Here is a 23,262-nt window from a genome sequence, read left to right as displayed (position 1 = left end):
GCTATCTATATATAAGAAACAAACTCTTTGTAAAACATCATGGTGTTTTATGTCAGAAGCTGACCCTTACTCTGCTGGCACTTAATCTGCTTCTTGGCTGCCTCAAGAACCAAATCTAAGGTTCTTGATCTTTGATAAGTTGGCTCAAATGCTGCGATGTTGTATAGACAACCTTCTAGCAATGCACTTCTCGGAATATAGCCTTTCGTTTAATCAACATATGGCTATTGGTATGGACTCCATTCTTACCTGAAAGGCCAGAGTTGATTTACCAGACTTATCAATCGACATTTCACTTCTTGCTGTGCACACTTTCAAATCACTCTACCATCAACTTACTGATGAATTAAGAGTTCTTGAAGGGACAATGAACTTGGGGTTGCCCTGTATCCCCTGTCCTTTCTAAAGTACAAGAAGGTGGCTAATATTCAGACCAAAAGGGAGATTATGGACTTTCTTGGCTCCTAGTTCTCAGAACATCCCAATCATCTTTTTCTGCATTCAAAGAACAATCTTGTGCAAATGCAAAATGTGGCCTTTCTGGGCTCTTAGCACTCTCATTAGCTCTTCCCCTCTTCTGAGTTTACTCACTTTACCTTAAGCTTGCTTCTCTATTCTCATTGAACTTCCATGGGCAGGTCCACTGGGGGCTTGTGCTTACTTCAAAGGGCTGTGTTGTAGATACTATTGCCAGGCATCTCTGCTCACATTCTTTCTTGCTTGAGGTCCATCAGTGTCCCAGCATCTCTTTCAGATTTCTTGCAGAAATCAATTATTAACAATTTCAACAGGGCGATAGCATTAAAAGTATGAGTTCCTTCTTGGTGTGAGGGTCCTGTATCCACTCAAGGAAGGTATACTAGCCTGGGGTCTATGCCTCTAGTCCAGATCATTTCCATAATTTTCCAGTTCGCTTTGAATGTATAGACTCAAGAATAAGCAGAAATTTGCTTCTGATCCCAACAACAAAGGCTTTCAAAGATTTTTCCAAAAGGCTCAGATTGCTTCCCAAACAAACGGCTCCCACATAATAACATTTTAATGAGTTAAAGGGCAAGAAAATAAGAAACATCCAAATTGAATTTGTTCAAAAATACATATGGTTTTCCAAAAGTAATGGCTTGAGGCAAAAAAAATCTGAATCATCTTTTACTGAATCCAGAAGTTTGGGAAAATTCTGCAAGACTTAGCTGCATTCAAGACGCCCGAAGCATTCTCTATTTCTAGAATTTCACTTTGGCGGGTTAGCTCCTGGCCTGAACTTGTTCCACTCAAGGGTGTAGGGTTTCAATAGCACAGATGTGACGCCATTTTCAGAGTTCAGACTTCTTATTTCTTGTTAATTTTCTCTTATGTTTTAGGTTAATATAATTCGTTTAGGCTATTTCTGTCTTTTTATTGAGAAAGAATGTCTCTCTTCCTCACCTTACACATGCCTTTTCTTCCTTTATATGATCTAAGGATAAAACTGGCAAATTCCAAGGCACATTCCCCCAGTTCTGAAGCTTAGCTCCTCACCTGAAACAAAGATTCTACTTCTGCCAACTGTTCCCTTTTGTAGTGATTCATGGGCGTGGCTTACAGGGGAGGAAAGCTCTCACAGGTGGAGCCCAGTTTGCAGAGGTGCAAAAGCATTGTTCCCAGTGTTTGTAACCAAAGCAAAGCATGGCTATCCAGGTACACCACACATGCTTCAAATCCTGTTATTTGGTCTAGCTGAGGACTGGTAAGATCTTGCCGGGTTTTCATTTGCTTTAAGTTTCTGGGTGTGAAACATTAGCAAATTTACGCTTGTTTGAGTTGCTTCCTTTTCTCTGGGAGCCTATATTTCCCCTTCGGGGTCTCTGCTTTTGTTTGATTCTTCTAGTATGATTTAAACAAAGTAGCCAGCAAAGCATATGCGTACTCACACCTATGTTAGGCTCCTCACTAACTCACTTTTTGATTCTCATCTGGCTCCTGGGGAAGGAGACAGTGGCACACGGGCAGGGGGTGGGAGGTGAGGGGCAGGCAGGTAACCTTCTGCATAAAGAGCTCGCACTCCACAGATCATCCTGCTTTTCCCAGCACTCCACAGATCATCCTGCTTTTCCCAGCGTGGTAAGGAAGAAGGCAGCCAAGTTTCTGCCTCTAAATCACAATGGTTTCTTCTTACAGACATGCTAGCGCCTAAGCAGAAACAAGTGTACCATGAAGCCACTTCACTGTAACGTGAGTGCCCAGCACTCAGCAGGGTCTGTCATCACAGCTGCCCATTTCTCACTGGGGCCACTTTGAAGCTGGCCGGTAGGACATGCTGAAGCTCTAAAGAAAGACCTGGGTAGGAAGGCAGCGCCCTTAGAATAACTGCCAGCTTGCAACCCTTGTTAATCATGCTGGGTAGGAACAATCATTCTTCAAGTGTGGGGTAAAGTCATCATTTTTGTTTGTTTTTGTTCTCTCTCTCTCTCTCTCTCTCTCTCTCTCTCTCTCTCTCTCTCTCCCTCCCTCCCTCCCCCACCCTCTCTCTTTTCAAAAAGCAGCCTGGAAAAACTCAAGTCCTCTTGGTTAAAACCATGGAGGTGGCCTCCTCTACTCTCCAGTAAGCACTCTCCAGTACTACCCTTTCTGTGGTCCCCCTGTTGTAGGCAGCCAGCACCTGGTGGAGCCACTTGGATAATTTAGAGTTTTCAGGACCAAGAGAAGATCCGATCTCACATTGTTCATAAAAAGAAAACCTAAAATGCTACTTTTATCTCAAGGATAAGGAAATAGTCCAAGGTCACATGACAGGTTAAATAGTAACACTCTCTGTGGCAATTACCTTTATGTTTTTAAACACTCAATGGCATCAAGAGAGTTTTTCCTTTAAAGGGAGTCTACCATCCTGCAGTCAATGTAGAGAGAGAAGCAAGCCAATGAAAGAGACGAGGGAAACTTCTGCTTCACTTAGACTGAATTAGCTGTAACTCTGGGCATTTGACACTGAACATGTATAACTTGACTTAGACAGTAACAGAAACCCCTAGCTCCAATCTGTTAGGCATGAGGTTTTGGGTTGTCAACAAGTTGACACTTGTCTGCACAAAGCATTGCTATTGCTGTTACACATAATGGCATGCTATTCTGTTGAATCTCACTTTGGGAGTTGGTTAATGCATTGCCCCAAAGAGACTTCTAGGTAGTTAAAAAATAAAAGTATGGGTTTATAAGGAGCCTAGATTATAACACATGCAGAAACCCCCAGTAAAAGCAGGTAAAGATGTACAGAGGACCGAATGTGAAGATAAAACTTTCAAATGAAGGCATTATATGATTAAGCTAGTTGGTAAAAGTTCAGCTCACTTGATTACACCTAGACAAATGGTATGTATATTTCAACATCCTATGCATGACTCAGGTCTACGAGAAGCTGACTTTTCAGTCTTTGGGGGTTCTTGAAAAAAAAATGGCTATGGTATGTTTGCATGACTTAAGTTTACTGAATATCTTCATTTCTCCTCTCAACTTAAACTTCATGTAAGACCCCAACCTGTTAGCACTGCAGATACTAAGTTGTTCTCCTTGCTAGCATTTGTGTACACAAACTGTGGCAGCTGAACTTCATGTGGGTCTGTGCTAATGGATCCCCAATTTAGACCACAGGCAACTGGAGACAGGATATACCTAATGGGGCCGTCAGCTATGGAATCCCAGCATGTCTTGGTCTATCAAAGCTCCACTTGCCCATCTCCTGGGCTTCGTGCCAAGCCTGTATTTTTAGACTAATAAGAGTAGCACTCGAGAGCTGGCACTTTCGGAATGATATTTTATTAAAGAATTATTTCACCCAGAGCTAGATGTTTTCAATCATTTAAATTAATGTATTTTATCACCTTACACTAATTATTTATTTAATGGATTTCTTCAACTTTTAAAATTATGCCTGCTGCAATGTGCCCCTAAACAGGAGTACAGAAAATGAACACATTAATTACAGGAAAATGTCTAAGAACTGAAACAAATTAAATAGACTGAAGCACATGCTACCAGAACATTGATCATACATCTGCACACATAAGGCTCTCTTTTCTAGGCAAAATGCAGCTTTGTGTCCTCTAGTATCTGCTTGCTGGGAGAAACTGGGAGGAAGGGAGTAATAGAGTCTTATTAGGCCACTCCAATTCTCCTGGTGGCCTGTGTCCCTGTGTCTGCCACAGTCTGAAGTGCCTACACCTCACCTCTCAGGACGTTTTTAGTTTCATGCCATCCGTGAGATGCTCAGTAATTATCTGTTGGGAAGGGGTCTGGAATGCTGTGAGGGCACATTCTATGTCATTGGAAAGGATCTGGGTGCTTGTTGTCTGTGTTTACCCTCGTGCAAGCTCTTATTGTCAAGTGCACACTTCCTCCTGCCGGGCATTTTTCTTTCTGTTTGCCATTCCAATTAATTTAGACCATTCTAAGGTCCTTCAAAAAATGTGTAAGTGCCATAATAACACATGGAAAGCAAGGCATTTTCAAATATATGTGTAACATGTGATTACTTTAATAGCTTAGTAATGCTAGACTGAAATACCTTAAAACATATGATACTGTCAGTCATGTGACTTATCTGGGAAGTTGTTCTTTGAATCCAAAGATAACCACTGCCATTTTTGATTTTATCCCCCCCTGCTTTCCAGTTTACATTTAATCCTGTATACAGACATCTGTGATTTCATATTTAAAACAAAATCTAGAAAATCTTTAAAACCAAGTAAGTTTCCCATCAAAATAGTAGAAGAACTATAGATGCTGTTTAATGCCTTCTTGGCATGCAGACAAAACACTGAAACACTTTTTATTATTATTGTTTTTATCATTCTTAAAGTCTTCTTAAAGAATGTTTGTTAGGGACTGGAGATATGGCCAGTAGTTAAGAGGACTTGTGGCTTTTGCATAAGAACTGAGTGTAATTCTTAGTGTCCATGTGGCAGCTCACAAGTTTCTATAATTTCATTTCTAGAGGATGTGATAGGACCTTCTTTTGGTCTCTATTGGCACCAGACATGCATATGGTGTGTACATGTATACAGACAAAGCACTCATAAACATAAGGTAACAAATAGAAAGTGAGTGTACGTTAGTGTTGTGCTAATGAGACCCCAACAGACTACAAGGCATCTCAGAAGATGCTAGCTAGCTAGTTTGAGCAGTACCTCCTTGGCTATTAGAAGCAGAAGTTTTTCCACTATAAAAAGACTGGCCAATTTTCACTCTGATGCTGCTGCCATTATGATAATGAAGCAGGATATACACACACATATATATGCTACAATATGATAATTAGTTGGTTACTGCTTTTCTGTTTTAATTTCATCTTCTGTTTAAATGATTTGAAAGTACAGATTCTGAATTTTTCTTCTGCATGGGCAGAATGAGATGCAAAAAAAATTCATCATTCTGCTTACCTCCCAATGCTGATGTCTAAGAGAGAGAATCTTGGCATGTGTTTTCCTTAGAGGCTTGATTTTGAGATACAATGATCAGTGGGGTAAGATGCATCGAACACTGCCCAAACCAAAGTAGATGGTCAATGCATCTTTGAGCTCTAATTTGAATATGGGCTCATATAAATAGGAAAAATGTAGACAGAGTTTAAGAATAAAAATTCCTTTTTTGTGGCAAACATTCTCCTCTTGAGACTAGACTGCATTTGTGATACAGAGTTTGTATTTTCCCCAAGCCAGTTCATAGTAGCTGGGAAGGCAGAGAGCTTCAGAATGATACAAGTGAGACATATTAATTGCACATGACATAGTAGTTTTGATGCTGTGGATGTTGTATGTTTCTGATCATAGGCCTTGTTACTCAGCTGAGAGTTCCCAGAGGACAAAAGCCATCCTGTACATTTCCGATAGCATCCAGCAAAAAGCAGCACACAAAGCAGGTGAAAGACAAATATGTCTGTTAATTGCAGCATCACTAGAGTTGTAAAAGAAATGAGATAAAAGGATCCAGGAAATATCTGTAAGTGCAGCTTTTTTATAGGTCTGTGGTGTATATGTGTGTGTGTATGTGTATGTGTGTGTGTATGTGTGTATATGTGTGTGTATGTGTATGGGTACCTGTGTGTATGTAGGTATGTCTGTGTCTGTATCTTGGGATCAATCAAAACAAGGCTTTCAAACATGTGAGGTAAATTCTCTACTACTCATGCTATATCTCAACCCCTATACATAGTTTTGTGTGTGTGTGTGTGTGTGTGTGTGTGTATCATGTACTTACCTTTAAGAAGACTCTGAGCCCAATTTGCCAGCTATTTACATACAGCTGGTTGCTCACATTCCCCTATTATCTGGCTTAACATTGCTGTCTTTGGGATTACTAAAAATGGCTATGCAAGGCTGTGAGGCGATTCATCCCTGTGCCAGTTAATAATGGTGAATTGTTGGTGACTGTCAAGATACCAAATAGGGATAGACGCTCATTTTATGCCTGGACTGGATAAAATGTGATAATAATGATGATGGCTTCATCTGTGTAGGACCATGACCCTTTTCCAAGAGTCATCCCTCATCTTTCTTTCAAAGCCATATCAAACCCTGCGTTCTAGGATGACTTTCATCTCCCTGACCTTAAGCCGAAATCAGTCACACTCCATTGGCAGGTGTATATGGCTCTGGGCTTTGTTCTTGCAACTGTTATGTTTTCCTCTTCCACACGTCTAACTCTACCCACCTACCTGCCTGGCTACTTCTTCATGTCAATTTCACAAGGGTAGCAGCTTTTTTGGGTGCACAGAGAATGAACAGCAGATGAATGGATGAAAACCCAAGAGATCACCTCGGGTAGTAGGAGTGGATGGCAGGTAAGGGAGCGGAATGATTCTGGTTTAGCTGTGGAGGTGAGTGTTCAACACCCAATTGTATCTGTGACTCAAGCTCGTGTTTTGTTTTCTTCTCCATTTCAGGAGGACGTTGACAGCAGCCTGAGTCATCTAGTGCTTTAAGTGTTATTCTGCATTGTCCTCTGTCAGCACAGAGGGGGTGGCCAGTTCTACTCAGTCATGAGGAAACAAAGGGAAAATGTACAGTAAATAATCAAGGCTATGCTGAGGGTGTAGCTCAGTGGTAGAGCACTTTCCTAGCATATATGAGGCTCAGAATTTGATTCCTAGCTACACACACACACACATACACACACACACACACACACACACACACACACACACACACACACACACACAAATGAGAGAGAGAGAAAGAGAAAGAGAAAGAGAAAGGGAAAGAGAAAGAGAAAGAGGGAGGGAGAGAGGGAGAGGGAGAGGGAGGGGGAGGGGGAGAGGGAGAGGGAGAGGGAGAGGGAGAGGGAGAGAGAGAGAGAGAGAGAGAGAGAGAGAGAGAGAGAGAGAGAATCTAGAGAATATAGAGAATATAGAGAATATAGAGAATATTTATGGTGGTATGCTAAAACAGTTACAGTATGAGGATACAGTGTAAGGAGGATCAGTGTACCCACAATTCCCTTTACTTCTTTTCCATTTTTGTTTCTGTTTTAGTGAGTTTTGCTTTATATTCTAACTGCCTTACTGTCCATTGGAAGTGACAAGATTGTTTCCCGCTAGAAAATGTGGCCTTTTAAAAAACATTATGTAAGCATGGAAACAATGTCATGAAACATCATTGGAATGTGAACTGAGGCCCTGTGATTGTCCCAGCTTTCTGAAGAGGCTGTGTCTACTGAGGTGCACACATCTAGAACATTCGGCACAATGGCTATGAATCATGAACCCTTCAGTCCACTGATGCCTATGAGTCACTGAGGTAGGGAGAAACACCTGTAGATGCACACCACACTGTCCTCAACTTTACTCATAACTCACCCCACTTCCTAATGGAGCCCACGTCATCAGATAGGCAGAGAAAAACAGAAACTAGAAGATCATTCTACATATAAACCAGGCCTAATCATTTTCACGTGTTATAATTTTTTGTGTGTGCAGAAACAGGCTATCCATCTTTGTTTATTAAGAAACTGAAGCCCAAAAGGTTAGGCAATATCACCATGGTAACCAGCCTAAACAATGGGTAATTCTGAATTGAGAATAACTCTAGAGAGCTGAGTTGTGTTGGGAATGAGCTAGGTAGCATTTTTCTCTCAGAGAGACAAAGGTATGGTCATGACTGTTTAGCACTGTTCATTATTACATCGTGTTAATGCACCTATGGAAAAATGATGGAAACTGTCAACATTTCTTAAACATTACATTTTGAGCAGTGTCCTCAAGTGCTGTGAATTCGTGAATTGTATAGTCTTTGTAAACTTTGAGATAGAGTGATATTGATAGTTCAACTGTCTAAATGAGGAAGCAGGCTTAGAGATATCAACCTACTGCCCAAGCTTCCAACAAATATTTAAGTTTTTTTCTGATTCTAAGGTTATATTCTTGACCAGTGTGTACACTGCTTCTCTCCAGTCAAATAAGATTGACTTCTTCTGTCCCAGGAAACATTTTGCACTGACTTTGTCCTGGCATTTTGAAGAAATGAGTGAGTCTGGAGTAGCTTGGAGCATTGGAAGAAGATGGTGGCAGGGGAGGATGCTCAGTCAGGTGATGCCTTTGCTTCTATTCTTGCTACCAGCCAGTACCATGTCAGATGTTGTGAAGACACAAAAGTCTCCTGCTTTTGTGAAGCTCTGTACTCTGGAGTTCTGTGGCTATTTCATCTTGTATGTAACCTATTGATAGAATGTCAGTGCCATGTTGTGACATCACCTGCATTAGAACACACAGAGTGTCCTCTCTCTCCCCTCCCTCAGTGGGATGCAGATTGAATTACAGCCCATGAAGTTGTACTGAAGTAGAGTAAAGCAGCAAGCGAGCATGGCACTCTGAATTGAAGGATGGCTGTTTCTAATAACAGACTGCATGCAAAGACACGGGGTTCTGAATGCTTGCAGGACATAAGAAGGGGCCCTCCTAGCTTTTTGTCACCAAGAGTAGAGGTGGCTCAAGGCAGTGTGTGTGTGGGCCTCTTCCCTGTGGTTTCTCAGATGAATCTCAGAGCCTCCCTGGGAATGAGCCTGCCTTTCTTCTGTCAACTGTCAGTCATGAAGCATTCTTAGACAGGAGGAATGGTGACAACTGTAGATTCCCTGAGCAAGCTCAGACTTCACAGAACAATCCCTGAATATTTCCCTACAGCATTTATTTCTATCAAACGAAAACAGAAATTTAAAAGGAAACAACAACAACCACAAAACATTATGCTTGTTTAAGAGTGAAGGATAACTCATTTTATGTTAACATTTAAGTCTAGGCCACCATACCATTAAATATGTGTATGGCTGTCAAACAGCTTACTCAAATGACACCAGGCACATTGCCCAGTGATCCTTAGCTGTATAGGTGCTGAAGTCTGTTAGGGTCTGAATTTCAGAAACACCTTTGGAAAGAGCTCATAAGGGATATACCAGCTACTGCAAGCCTGAGCTGTGTTTTGCTTTGAGGAAGGCAGGAGCCTGGGGAAGCTTGGAAGGTGGTCGTCATGGCTTGCCAGAATCTTTGTGTGAAGACACTCCCACTGTTTCTTCTCCCAAAGGGACAGAAAAGCAGATACTTGTGATGGCAAACCAATGAAGTGTGGGAGAACAGATGTTTGCAGTATGCAGCCCAGCGGACTGAGCTGGCTTTCCAGGGATAGAAGGGAACAGAAGATATCTTGGGAATATGGGGGAAGAAACTCATAAACTAAGCACTGCTACCACTCCAGGATTGGATGAAAAAAAAAAAAAAAAAAAAAAAGATCTTGTTTTGTGCCACCCACCAGAAATTCCCCCAGCTCCAGATGTGAAACTAGTTCACATAGACCAGGGAGCTCTCAGAGATTTGGTGCCATCTGTACCTGGGCTCATGTAAGGAAAACCTGTCAACATGTTGTTTACATGTGAGCATTCATGGTGAATTCTGATGCACATCCTTTTCTCCCTTCAGGACTTCTTAGCCTCCTACCAACCACCTTTCCCCTTAAACTCACCTTTTCTCAGATGATGTCACCCAACTGTGACACAACCAAGGGCCTTGCCTGGTCTTGGAGTCAGCTGAATACACAGCCACCTGTGCTCATTCCAGTGCATCTAAATAATCATGTTTGTAGCACACCTGCTCTTTGGTTTTCTGCATTGGTATACATTGAAGCTAACCTTTGAGTCGTCTCAGTGAGTAGTGTCTGATGTCCCCATCTCTATGACCCAAGAGCATTTCTTAGAGTACATCAAGGACACCTTTGTTCATGAGTCAAACTCTGTTGTGTCTTTTCTTTAATATCATATTAAGAAAACTTAGTATCTGAACTTTCAGATTGAGATAAGAATGTAAAATGTGTATATGATGTTTTAAGAACCCAACTCATTGCAGAAATGGAGACCACCTCTTCAGAGTTGTGGAAATTTGAATGACATTTTTACTAATTGTTTTAATTGAGGCATGGTGATTAGTATTTTGTGAGGGAGATTAAGGGAATCCAGGTCAGATTGTATCAATAGAACAAAGACATGTCTCAATAGACATCCTGGAGCCTAAAACCCAACCCTTAGACAGGAACATGGATTTTTTTTGTAGCTTATATTCATATATATTTCTCTGAATAAACCTAAAGTGCATTTCCTAGCATTGTAACTACTATATAAACCAAAGGATGTTGTATTAAATGTATTTGGAAATTTACCAAGAGATTGTCAAAATCTTGATGGAAACATCCCCACATCACTACAATGTGTGAGCATTGGAGGTGGTATTGATTATTGAGTGACCAGTATAATATGCCTCTCCCTCTGCCCTGTGGCATCCACTGTGACATTATCAGTGCTGGTGGAAGCAATATTCATGGCAATATATTGTAAATTTAAGAAGTGACTCTTCTGGGGTTATTTTGCCTGAGATCTTAATAATATGTTATTTTATTATGAATTATATTTGTCTCTCGTTTATATTATATGTAGGACATTTTATTTGTTTTTAGATTATTGGATAGATTATATATGAGTTTCTGTATAGAATAGTAAAGTAACTATTACTAATTTCTAATATATATAAAAGTGGATCTTTTATGGAGACAAGGAATACTGACAGAAAACAACATCTAACTGATATTCTGACAAAAATATTCTTTTCTCTTTGTGCAAATAGAAGAGATTTCTTGTAAGACCAGGTAAGAACAGAGACATCAAGATTTTCAAAAAACATTATGGTACAAAAGGTTGCTTAGAGGTATTCAATTTAATGGAAACTTAATTTAGCCAGCAATAAATCAGAGTATGCTTAGCTTGTATTTACTCTAATATTTCTTGAGAGCCTTCCAGATTCTTTATTTTCTAGACATAATGGGCCTTTCAAAACTTTGTACCATGCCCATCTAGAGGCATACGCTGTGCAGTCTTGGAGGTCAATCTATAAATACAGGTGCTTCTTAAGCTTGACATTCACAATATGGCACCCATCATGTTGTCTCTTAGACTGAAGTTCTGACATGCCCCAGAAATATTCAACATCAACAAGGTGATTATAATTCAATGCTAACGAGTCTGGTGGCAGAGAGGAGAGAGGAAAGAGAGGGAAGGAGGAAGAGAAAGTGAGTGATGAATATATATCAGGGTCCACCCCTTGAGTTTCCCATTTACTGCCTATCTACCTCTTGAGAAGACAAGGTCCATGCTCTGTAAGATGGGCATAAAATCATCTGCTTTTCTGGGCTGATTTGAAGATTTAGTATGCTGACAAATAGAAAACCCTGAGTAGAAAATCTAGTATCTAAATGAGATCAAGCCAAACACCTCAATCATGTCTACCTTCTTTTCTGTGTAAGCACTCTTTGCTATTATTTAGTCTGTACGTAGCAGGATATAGTTGATGAAGGCTGAATCCCAGGACCCAAGAATGGAAAGTGACTTGCATACCATCCTGTTAGATGATGGTGTACTGGGCTCCTGCTGAAGGCTTTATATCTGTGATCTCATCAGATCCTGGAACCATGTATATCTTCCACTGCACACGGTCAATGGGAAACTTCAAGCCACACTGGTCGTATAGTTTGTCTTCTCTTTATCAGTGTGTGAGTTGAGTATCTTAAGTATCACAGAAGATAAGGAAACATCTGAAGATAATATTTTTAAAATTATAATCCATCCTTCCTGACTATAACCATCTCCATTTCCCAAGCCAGGCAAATAAGAGGAAATCATAAAATCAATGGGTGGCCAGCTCAGCTATGATATCAGTTGTTATGGATTTTCCTTTTATTATTTTAAAGCTCAGTAGACTGATTTATTCTTTGCTGCCCATGCAAAAATAATTTATGGTAAAATCCCTTTAAGATTTCTCGAAGATCACTGAGAAGAGCTGGGCCTGGGTGGTATTGAATGTGGACATAGGCATCTTCCAACACATTACCTGGGCAGCAAGGGCAATAACTCCTACTGAAAGAAGCTCTGCCTATGGGTTATTTCCTATTTCCCTGGATTAAAACATGTGGATTTTTGCCTTGAAAAAAAATAAAATAAAACATTAGTTAGGTTTAGAGTTCTCATATGCTCTGCCTCTGATGCCCTTCTCTCTATGATCAATCTGCTCTGTCCCTAAATGAAGCCTCCCTGAGACATATAGTCACCAATAGAAGATATTTGTGTTAGGGTTTTACTGCTGTGAACAGACACCATGACCATAGGAACTCTTATAAGAACAACATTTAATTGGGGCTAGCTTATAGGTTCAGAGGTTCCATCCATTATCATCAAGGTGGGAACATGGCAGCATCCAGGAAGGCATGGTGCAGGAGAATCTGGGAGTTTAACATCTTCATCTGAAGATAGCATCTGTTGCTAGCAGAATACTGACTTCTAGGCAGCCAGGATGAATGTCTTAAAGCCCACACCTACAGTGCCACGCCTACTTCCAACAAGGCCACACCTACTCCATCAGGGCCACACCTTTTTTGTTGGTTTTTTTTTTTTTTTGGCTTTTATACAATTTTTTAATGTTAATCAAAGGCTTTATAAGTTTGATAATGCTCAATCTCAATCAGAAGTGTAACCCAATAATCAACCTAGATATATCAACTATCTTTGACTGGTGGAGACACTTGAACATCCACCTCCATGTTCCCTGGCTTTTTTTTTCTTGCCTTTAGAATGAATGTCAGCTGAAAACTATCCTCTCAAAACTTTTCTCTCAAAGTAAATAGCCAGAATTGGCTATGAGACTATAAGTTTTCAACCCCATCAGAAATCCAGAATGACTGAGTTAACTGAAATTATGGGAAGCACAAAGCATAGCTTCTAAAACATAGCCAATTTATAGAGACTGATGAACATCTGGACAGTCCCTATACTATAAAATGTTGGAGGATCTGATCTTCAGCCTTCTGGCCCAGGGTCATCTGACAGACCTAGTGATGCAGAATTATTAAGGTCTGATTACTCTGTATTGGCAGATATAACCAGTCAACTATTCCGCAAGTGTGTCCTTTTCTGGACAGTGATTTATCTGTAGATGACAAAAGGCAATTCTTGCCTAGTGGCTGTCTCATCACAACTGGAATAACTCCAAAGATGCTCAATTTCTTCTTAGAATCCAAGACAGGAAGCTGTCAGGAGCAGACAGGTCTCTAATCAAAATGAACATTAATACAGAAATGTTTGTAGCATCAATTCTGTGAACTTTTGATGTTTTGAAAACCAACTATCCATGTAAGGTAATCTGGACTATTGTCTGTTAACTCCTCTCAGCTATTTCTAAATAAAATATAGAAAACACCCTAACAATAAACTCAAAGCCATGAATTTGCTATAGGCCCTTAACTCACAGGCTGACCATCTTCAATCAGTTTAAAAAGTTAAAGAAGGACTGGGTCTAAGCCTTGTATTCCTAAATGTGTTATACAGGCAGAATGCATATGAGAGTAACAGTATTCATCTCACTTTTATATCAATAAGAAGCTCGTACCAATGAAAACCTTACATTTGAAATCAAAGTAAATTTTGTACCATTTAAAAAATTATAACTTCATCTTAATAACAATTATACATATTTCTACCAATAGGTTATGGCTATGCAATAAATCCTAGCTAATCTTCCCTGTTCCAATAAAACCACTACTTTTCCCTAGAAAGACAGCCCAATATTAACCACCTCAGTCCCCAAGCCCAGGGAATAGGGGCACTGACTCTTCATTAACTTCTTCAAGCTGATTACAAGGGCCATATCTTCTAATAGAGCTTATACAAACCATCGCAATATTCAATAGGGAAGTGGAAAGACAGTGCAAGAGAGTCACTGAGCAGCTGCAGGCTGCACTTGACTTCATGAGGGACTTTTGACCTAATGTATTTTGGATAATAATTTCACTGTTTACTAACTAGCACTATCACTTCCAAAAAAATGGAGTAAATCCATGATTTGCCTTTTGTGGGGATATGTGGAATGGTACAATGTGTTTGCATCTTATCCAATCTGTATATATAGTAAAATATTATAGATGACAGTAATAGGGTAGAAAAGTCTATGATACTTATCTTAGGAAAATCCAATGACATAGAAACATACCTTTTAGTGTGGAGCTTTTCTTAAGGAGCCAGAAACTTGATAGCCACCAAATCTGCTCTGAGCCAGTGACTTTTTGGTTCTTATCTTGTGAATTTGAAGAATTAAATTCACAGAGCACAGAGATTGAGATTTAGAGAGAAAATTATTATAGATTCATAGGCAGGAGAGACAGGGAGGGAGCCAACGTGTCTGTCTAGCAGCAGAGGGTTTCAGGAAATAGGGTACCATGTAGCTGCTAACATAGCTTTTGGTGCTTGGTCACAGACTTTTAATAAAAATGGGGAGGGGATGATTGGTCAGCTCAGTTGACCCACTCAGGTGGCCCAGTCCTCTTGGTTTCAATCACATGGGCCCTGCAGGCCGAGTGCACATATAGGAGAGGACAAAGACACAGGGGGGAGAGCTCTCTTCTGATATGCTCAGAGCTGCTACTGTCAGGTCACCTTCCCTGGCCAGTTTCTCTCTTCTGTTCTTATCAACAAAGCTCTTCTACACCATTTCTGAGTGATGTCCTCTAGTCTTCCTTTGAGTTAAGCCTTTGTCATTTTGTAATGCAGCTCCTGCATCCCCATTACACATACTGTTTGTATACCGAATCTTTGTATATCTGTGGACTTTCAGGCCATGCCTGTCTTATTTAAAGCTTGTCTCTTATAGGTAGAATGTTATTGAGTTGTATCATTAATCCCTTTTGAAGAACTCTGCCTTTTAATTGGACTTTTAATTCCTTTGATGCTTAGTGCAATTATGCCTGAATGGTTTGAATCTTCCATCTTTTTTCCTATATCTATTTCACTTAATTTTTTCCTTCATGTACTTTTAAATTCTTTGAGTTATTTTTAGAAACTCATTGTTTTTATTGTCTTAGCTGTGTTTTTTTTTTTTTTTAATTGTTAAGGGTTTTAGGGTTTTTTGTTGTTTTTTTTTTTTTTGTTTTGTTTTGTTTTTTGCCTGACAGGGACCACAACATACATCTTTAACGTATTGTCTACTTGCAGTTAGTAGTTCACTAACTTACATAAGCAGTAGATGTATTTATATGTCAGTGGTCTACCCTCACCTTTGCTTTATTGCTAGTATGCTTGTTTGTATTACTCCTAGATACATTGCAAATGTATGGCATTTGTGGTGTTTGCTTTCATCTGCTGTATTATTTGTAAATTAGCTAAAAGGGAAAGGCTCCAAGTTTTAAGGAGTACATTTGTTTCCCCAGATTAGCACTAGTTAGAGTTGTTATCACTGTGACAATGCACCATTGCCCAAAAGGGCAACTTTGGAGGAAAAGGTTTATTTTAGCTTATAGTTTCACATTTCAGTCTATCAATGGAAGTCAGACTAGGAACTCAAGCAGGGCAGGGACCTGAAGGAAAGAACTGAAACAGAGGCATGGAGGAGCCCTGTGTACTGGCTTGTTCCTCATAGCTGTTTAGACTGTATTCTGATAGCACCTAGAACCACTAGCTCAAGGGTGTCAACAATGAGCTGAGGCCTCCCATATCAATCAAAATAAGGCATCAATCATCCCATATCAATCAAAATAAGGCATCATAAGCTTACCCAAAGGCCAACGTATAAGAACATGTTCTCAATGGAGGTCTTTCAGAACTACTGTGTCTTCTGTGGAGTGGACATAAAAATAGCCAACATGGTGACTACTGGGTTTGCTTGGCTTACACTTCCACATCACTGTCTAACATAGCAAAGGGACTCAGTGCAGGAACTCAAAGTAAGAATCCCAGAGGCAGGAACTGGAGCAGAGGCCATGGGAGAATGCTGCTTATTGGTTTGCTCAGCCTGCTTTCTAATACATCCTGGGACTAGCTGCTGAGTGTTGGTACATGCACAATGGGCCCCAACTTCAATCACTAATCAAGAAAATGCCCCACAGGTTTGCTAGTTAATGGAGGCTTATTCTTGTTTTGCTCCCTCTTCTCTGTTAACTATAGTTTGTGTCAAACTGATACTCGCCCCCAACCCCCAGCTGCCAAAAAAAAAAAAAAAAAAAAAAAAAGCCACCTAAAACCAACTAGGACAAGATTGTGACCATTTGAGGACTATACTTTTCATTCTTTCTGAGGGATCTGGCTCCACCTGGCTTTAATCCTGCCAGACTCTAGACCCTCCCGCAACATATCTTAGACTGTAGGCGGGTTGGTGACAACTTATTTTAGCTTAATGTGAAAATGTCAGCAGTTACTCTTCAGTTTTCAGGATGTATTTTCTGGATGATGAATTCTAGTTGGACGGTTTTTTATTCTTTTTTTTTTTTCAGTACTGTACAGCCCCTGTTTTATGTTCCTGTGGCCCTCAGAGCTTCTGCAGAGAGATCAGCCATTAACCAGGTGATGGTTTCCTTCTGGAGCATACACCCCCTTTCTCTTGTTACTTTCAAGTTTTGCTTCTCATTTTGAGATGACAACGGCTTGACTGTGATACAACTCAGTGAGGGAAGGGTTCCCTTAGGTTCATCAGTCATTGCATGTCTCTATCAGTTCATATTTGATCATGAATTGGTCATTGGTTCTTTAAATATTTAAATAATAAAGAATATTTAAGTGTTCTTTAAATATTTTAAAAATAGTTCCATTTGCTCATGTTTTAGTCTCTCTTATCTTCTCTAACAGCTCTGGGAAGCTTTATGTTTCTGTTTAGACTTTTTAGGAGGATGGGTCTGTCTGTTATTCGTATTGTATTTTTCTTACTTATCTTCAAGTCCCTGCTCCCTTTATTCCCCTCAGCAATTGCATGCATCTGGGTAGTTTGGTGCCAGCCTTTTCACTTAACTCTTTGTTCTGTGGCTATGTATATGAAAGTATTTCCATCTGATGTGTGCTTCAGGCCATCATAACAGCCACATTAAAGTTAAAGTCTTTGTCTTTCAGTTTTTGCACCTGCTTCTTCTCATAGTAGAATCAATAGGTTTTCAAAACACGCTCCACTTTTTAGGTGGATGATTGTCTTTTGATGTTGAGAAATTTTGGACTGTATCCTAAACTTTATGAATATTGAGTAGTATTTCAAGTCATGGAAATTCTACATGTTCCTTTTGTTCTTTAGTAGGGATTGTTTCTTCCATTGGAGCTGACTCTTACTGCTTAAGGACGAATCGACTCCAAAATAGTTATAGTGGCTGACATCATTAAGGTCTTTGTTTCCGGATTATCTTCTCTGAGCCTGTATACATCATACTCACACCATACTTTTGCAAGGCAGAGGTAGGAGCACATAGAATTTGGAGATCCCTCTCTCTGGATCTTCCCTTTCGGTGGTTGCTTCATTAACTTTAGTGTATCTTGGTTCCTCTTGCTCTGTGTGCACTTAGCCTTAGGCTATGTAATCTGTGGATATGGGACACGTGGGATTTGATTTCCACAGTACTCCCACCCCACCAACACTCTCCTAAGTGTTGACTCTTGATGATAGATCAATCTTCTGTATACTATCCAGTAACTCCATTTTAAATCAAGTTAATTGGTTTGGGTTTTTTTTTGGGGGGGGGAGCATATCTTTAAAAAATTACTTTCTCTGTCTCTCTCTCTCTGACTGTCTCCTCTCCCCCAACCAGAGCCCCGTGTGTGTGTGTGTGTGTGTGTGTGTGTGTGTGTGTTCATTAGAGCTAGAGGAGGAGGGAGGTGCTCTGCTCTATCACTCTCTGCTTTATTCCCTTGAGACAGTGTTTAACACTGAACCTGGAGCTAGGCTGGTAGCAAGCTCCAGTGATTCTCCTACCTATGTCTCCCTTGTGATTCCGGGCTTACAGGTACATATACTGCTGTGGGTGTTGGGAGGTGGTTAACTCTAGTACTCATGCTTGAACAGCCAAGTACTCTTTACCCACCAAGCATCTCCTTAGCCTCACTACTAGGGTCTTATTCCTTTATGTCCAGAAGCAGAAGGAGCTGCCACCCAGCATCTCATTACTGAGAGCAAGTAGGCTGTGCATGCAAACTGTTTCAAGTCTGAGTTGTTTCCTTTGTGACTATCATCTCATAGTCTTTGTCTCCTTTGATCAGTATTGCCATTTAAAGCTGACTTGCTCTCTTCTTCATTTCCTAACTCAATTTGATAGAATTTTGCTCATGGCAAAGTACTGGGTTCATGGGTTTATTTCCTAAAGCCATCCCTGAGTTACTTCAAAACTAGGGTGGGTGGTAGCTTGAAATGTTCAACTCTGTTTCCCATGAATATCATGCCTATAGTTTGAGAAATACATATGAAAGAAAACTGAAATGAGTTCACATAGCCTAATCCCACCCCTGCCTTCATTTTTTCTTCTTAATTGGATTTAAAATAAATAAATAAATAAATAAATAAAACCACTGGAACTTTTCAGCCCAAGGTTCTATGCCTGTTGGTTATTTACTCCCTAAAGCCACAGTCATCAACGACATATAATCATTTCCATAGTTGCTAACTTGTGGGTCACAGCTGAGAAGTAATGCATTTAGATGAAAAATATAGAACAGAAGATGGGCTGGTAGCAAACAACCTGTTTTTAATCACATACATGTCATTCATAATAAGACACAAAGGATAAGAAATATTAAAAATAGAAATAAATGAGAATTTTTTTTCTACTAGTTTTCCATTTGGTCTCAGTAGTTTTTTGAAAATGATTGAATTGACTTTTCTATTAAGTGTGCTCTTTGGAGGGTCACATATATGACTCCTGAGCATTTACAGAATGAAGTCTGTTTTATTACTTGGGCAGCAATGTCAGTATCTATTTAGATTAGGACAATCATTATGATTTGAAACTAAAGGTATTGAGAGAAGACTACAGACCTGTTGAGCTGTGGAGCAGCCATCTCTGAAGCAGGTGGATAGATGTAAGAGGCTGATGCTTTTATTTCTTCATTGGCAGGAAAACAGTTTTGTGCTCATGATCCAAGAGCAAAGCCAGGACTGGCATCCTCCTAGCAAAAGGGTAGTGTGTCAAAGTTGGGTGTAGGTTGTAGGGACTTGGTATATCAAGACCCTGTTGGGCTAGAAAGAGAGGTACCAAACAGAAACTTGCCAACACTAACAACTTTTTCAAGCATGCATCTTTATTTTCATCTCTGTGTCCATCTCTCCCGCTCCTGCCTTGGAGAACCAGTAGTCTTATAAAATGTACTAGTAGAGAATTAGGAATGAGGACAGCGCTGCTCAAGGCTCTAAGAGAGAGTGGTGGGAAAGACAGAGTCACCTGCCCTCTGAGCTTATGCTCTGGAGGAGGATGTTGTTAACACAGAGACAAGGATAAGCAGAGACATAGAACATCCCCCAAGAATAAAACAGAATTCGGGGGTGGAGGGGATGTGACAAAATGTAACAGAGGGAGGGAGGGTTTGAGGTGCTTTGGAAAGGTGAGCAGGGAGGTTTATCTGAGGTGGTGACATTTAAATTGAGGAAAATATCAGGATCACAGATTAAGGTAGTGTTGTGTTTCTACAATAAAAGCAAGAAAAAATTTTTGATTTTTTTTTAAAGAAAATAAACTCATGATGGTTACTCTAGGTGCAGACTGAAACCTGGAAATCCATTTGTCTTTGGATACTTCTCCACATTTTTGAAAATGAGAAAAAATTTAAAAGAGAATTCAGCACATATCCAAAGGACATGTACAAAGCCCAGGAAAAGCAACACAGCATCACTGTGAGTGTCATGGAAGTACTGTAAACAACTGTGCATTGCAGGATCACCAAGCAGAGCTGCAAGAGTCCTAAAGAAGATGCTTCATCAGAAGAAGCCAGGCAGTGGAGGAAAGGCTGCAAGGTTCCCCCGAACAGCACCTGTTCACACTTGTAAGGATGGACACGCATACAGCAAGTCCCCCCATGAGAAACACTGCTTTCTCGTGGATCCTGTTTGCAGGGAATTCTGTTGTCAGTAGAGAGAGGAGGGAAGAGAAACAATAGCTCAAGGGAAGCAAGTGGGAGGAGCAGGCTTCCAGACAAAGAGCTTGGTCACACTCAAGTTTCATGACATGTGCTGAAATATTTTAACCATGAATCTTTAGTTTAACAAAACTCACTTGTCTTTAACTTAAACCACAGCTCTTTAAAGAAAATGAAATGAAAGAAAACACATTGTTTTCAAAGAGCCAAAGCTTTCGGTATGCAAACAATAGATTCTCTTTTGTCTTCATTTTTATTTTACATTTTGCATTTCATTCCAGGAGTGTCCTAAAATTCAAGCTCGGTGGTGTGGGGTGGGGGAAGCATCTGTTTACAGTTCATCTTTGACATGGGCCTAAGGATAAAAATGCAAGAGGTTTGAATTTAAGCCTAAATTTAGACAAAGAAGTCTTTTTTATCTTAACATAGGAATAAAACAATTCTTTACTGATAAAATTCAGGTTTTTTTTTTCTTCTTCACTTCCACAGTCAGGAAATTCATTAGTTGTATAGAAAATAAAGGCTGGATATTTTCATAGTTAAGCCATATACTTCTATCTATCCTGTATATCGTAGACAGAAAATGACCAGAGCAGGAAACACGTTTGACTGCAGTGCAGGGAAAGAGGAGTAACTCAGAAGCCCTACTGTCTGTAGCTCTGCTCCAAATGTGGAAGCTATTAATGATGTTGTCTGAGGACATCCTATTGCACTGGCTTCCCTCAATGGACTCTTGTGACTATGACACAGTGGCCTTCAATGGATAACCCATAGGCCCAGTCTGGCCTGGTGAATACATCAAATATGTTCTACACCCCCCCCATCCCACCCCACCCCACCCTACCTTTAATTGCCTCAACATTTAAAAACTGGAAGAGTTGTCCAGGCTTCTGGGTTTTTTTGTTTTGTTTTGTTTTGTTTTTAATTGGCAGACTTGGCTGTTCCGGGCCTACATTGTTATATGGTCATACTTGGCAAGAACAGTGGTGGCTGTCCTCAATTGCGAGCACCTCCCACCTGGCCCTGGCCTTCATTTAATGCTATGTTGTAAGCACTTTTGTTTGCTCCCTCTGCTGGAGCTAGAGCCTGGACCAAAATAGCCTTTTTAACACTGGCTCACAATGCTTGTTATGTAAGCAGAGAAACCTTGGCTGTGGCCAGCTGAAATGACTGAAGTACATGTGTACATCAATTTGGTGTCTGCTTTGTGAGCAGGAAAGACATTCTGCTTCCACATGAAAGCTGAGAGGAGAGATTTTTGAAATGCTAGAGAATGACCTGGGAGCCAGGAACAAGCTCCAGATCAGGGAGAGGCATGAGTTAAGGAGTCACTGTCCGCATTTCCTCCCTGCGATTCTTCCCTTTATTTGGGACATTTTTGTTTGTTTGTTTGTTTGTTTTCTAATGTATTCTAGGGGGAGGGGAATTAAAGAAATATTTGAGTGGGAGCCTTATCATTGAGCCCCTTCTGTCTCTCTCTCTCTCTTTCTCTCTCTCTCTCTCTCTCTCTCTCTCTCTCTCTCTCTCTCTCTCCCTCTTTCTTCTAAATATTTTAGGCAAGTGCCAGATTATATTTTAACTACATTTCCTGGTCTGAAAAAGGCTGGGCAAGTGGCCAGAGCAATGCAGGGGATTGTCAAGAGTGGAAATGACTCATATACTGAAGACTGCGGAGAAGATAATCCAAAAATTTAGGCAAGCTAGTATTAACGCACAGTAAGAATTAGAGCCAACCTACAATGTACCTGTAAGCTGTATGTGGGGCTTTCTTTCTTTTTTTTATTGAATATTTTATTTACTTACATTTCAGATGTTATCCCCTCCCCACACACACACCCCTCATCCCATCTCCCCTCCTCCTGCTTCTGTGAGGGTGTGGCCACACTCACCCACCCACTCCCACCTCCCTGCCCTCGAATTCTCCCACACTGGGGCATCCAGCTCCTCTCACACCTATGCCCCACAAGGCCATCCTCTCCTGCATATACAGCTGGAGCCATGGGTCCCTCCCTATGTGCTCCCAGGCTGGTGGTTTAGACCTGGGAGCTCTGGTTGGTTGGTATTGTTGCTCTCCTCATGGGGCTGTAAAACCCTTTCAGCTCCTTCAGTCTTCTCTCTAACTCCTCCTTTTGGGAACCCCTTGAGCAGTTCAATGGTGAGCTGTGAGCATCAGCCTCTGTATCTGTATATGTGAGGCTTTCTAAGGTGAAAACAATGAAACACATTCCACAGAGTCAGTTAGATCCCTGCTTAAAAGCCAACACATGTGAGTTAAAAACTCAACACAAGCTGATCTTGCTTGGCTTCCAAACATTCAGCCAGAGCTTTAAGTAGCTGTGGACTCAGTTGTTTGGCAAGTAGAGCAGATAGAACTCTACTTTCTCCTATTTAAACAATTAAGTTACTGAACTGGTTCCATTCAGAGTGGAAAAATAGCTGGAATTATTAACAATTTTTGTTGGTAATCTAGTTACATATTTAAGTATAAACTTTACCCAACACTAACAAACTATGTTATCTCCCAGGTAAGTCATGAGTTATAGATAGCAGTAAGCAGTAAGTTAGAAACGGAGTCTTTGTGTATTAAGCATCATATTTTCAAGTCCTATAAAACAACCCCTTAAGCTATACTAAAACAGAAATGTTCCATGTATTTGTCAGTCAACAAGTGGCTCTTCTTCATGTCCAGACATAAGAAATATGGTGTACCAGGATAGCTGAGGTCCTTGTCCTGAGGAGGCTTGCCTTCTAGTTGGGCAGAGATTGATAATGGAGAAGTAGAGAGATAGAGTTAAGAACCCAATGAAGGAAATAAAGCCAGAGAATGGCTGTGGGTTCCCA

At 40.4% G+C, this 23,262-nt stretch overlaps 1 long non-coding RNA gene across 4 annotated transcripts; it reads left to right on the top strand.

The window, feature by feature from the left end:
* The first annotated feature begins 1,607 nt into the window (after window positions 1-1,607).
* Window positions 1,608-21,189, top strand: LOC143434330 (uncharacterized). 4 transcript variants are annotated; one of them, XR_013103754.1, is made up of 8 exons: window positions 1,608-1,726; window positions 5,802-5,970; window positions 6,914-7,030; window positions 7,502-7,766; window positions 8,449-8,554; window positions 16,815-16,884; window positions 17,600-17,757; window positions 20,042-21,189. It is a non-coding gene; the product is annotated as an uncharacterized LOC143434330 (long non-coding RNA). The 4 variants fall into 4 exon arrangements; XR_013103753.1 differs by adding an exon at window positions 2,523-2,581 and having other exon boundaries at window positions 1,611-1,726; window positions 8,449-16,884; XR_013103751.1 differs by having other exon boundaries at window positions 8,449-16,884.
* The last annotated feature ends 2,073 nt before the right edge of the window (window positions 21,190-23,262 follow it).

The sequence above is a fragment of the Arvicanthis niloticus genome, chromosome 14 (genome assembly GCF_011762505.2).
Source record: "Arvicanthis niloticus isolate mArvNil1 chromosome 14, mArvNil1.pat.X, whole genome shotgun sequence".
NCBI lineage: Eukaryota > Metazoa > Chordata > Mammalia > Rodentia > Muridae > Arvicanthis > Arvicanthis niloticus.
Note: the sequence above shows the minus strand (reverse complement) of the source record. Positions and strands in the feature narration are given on the sequence as shown.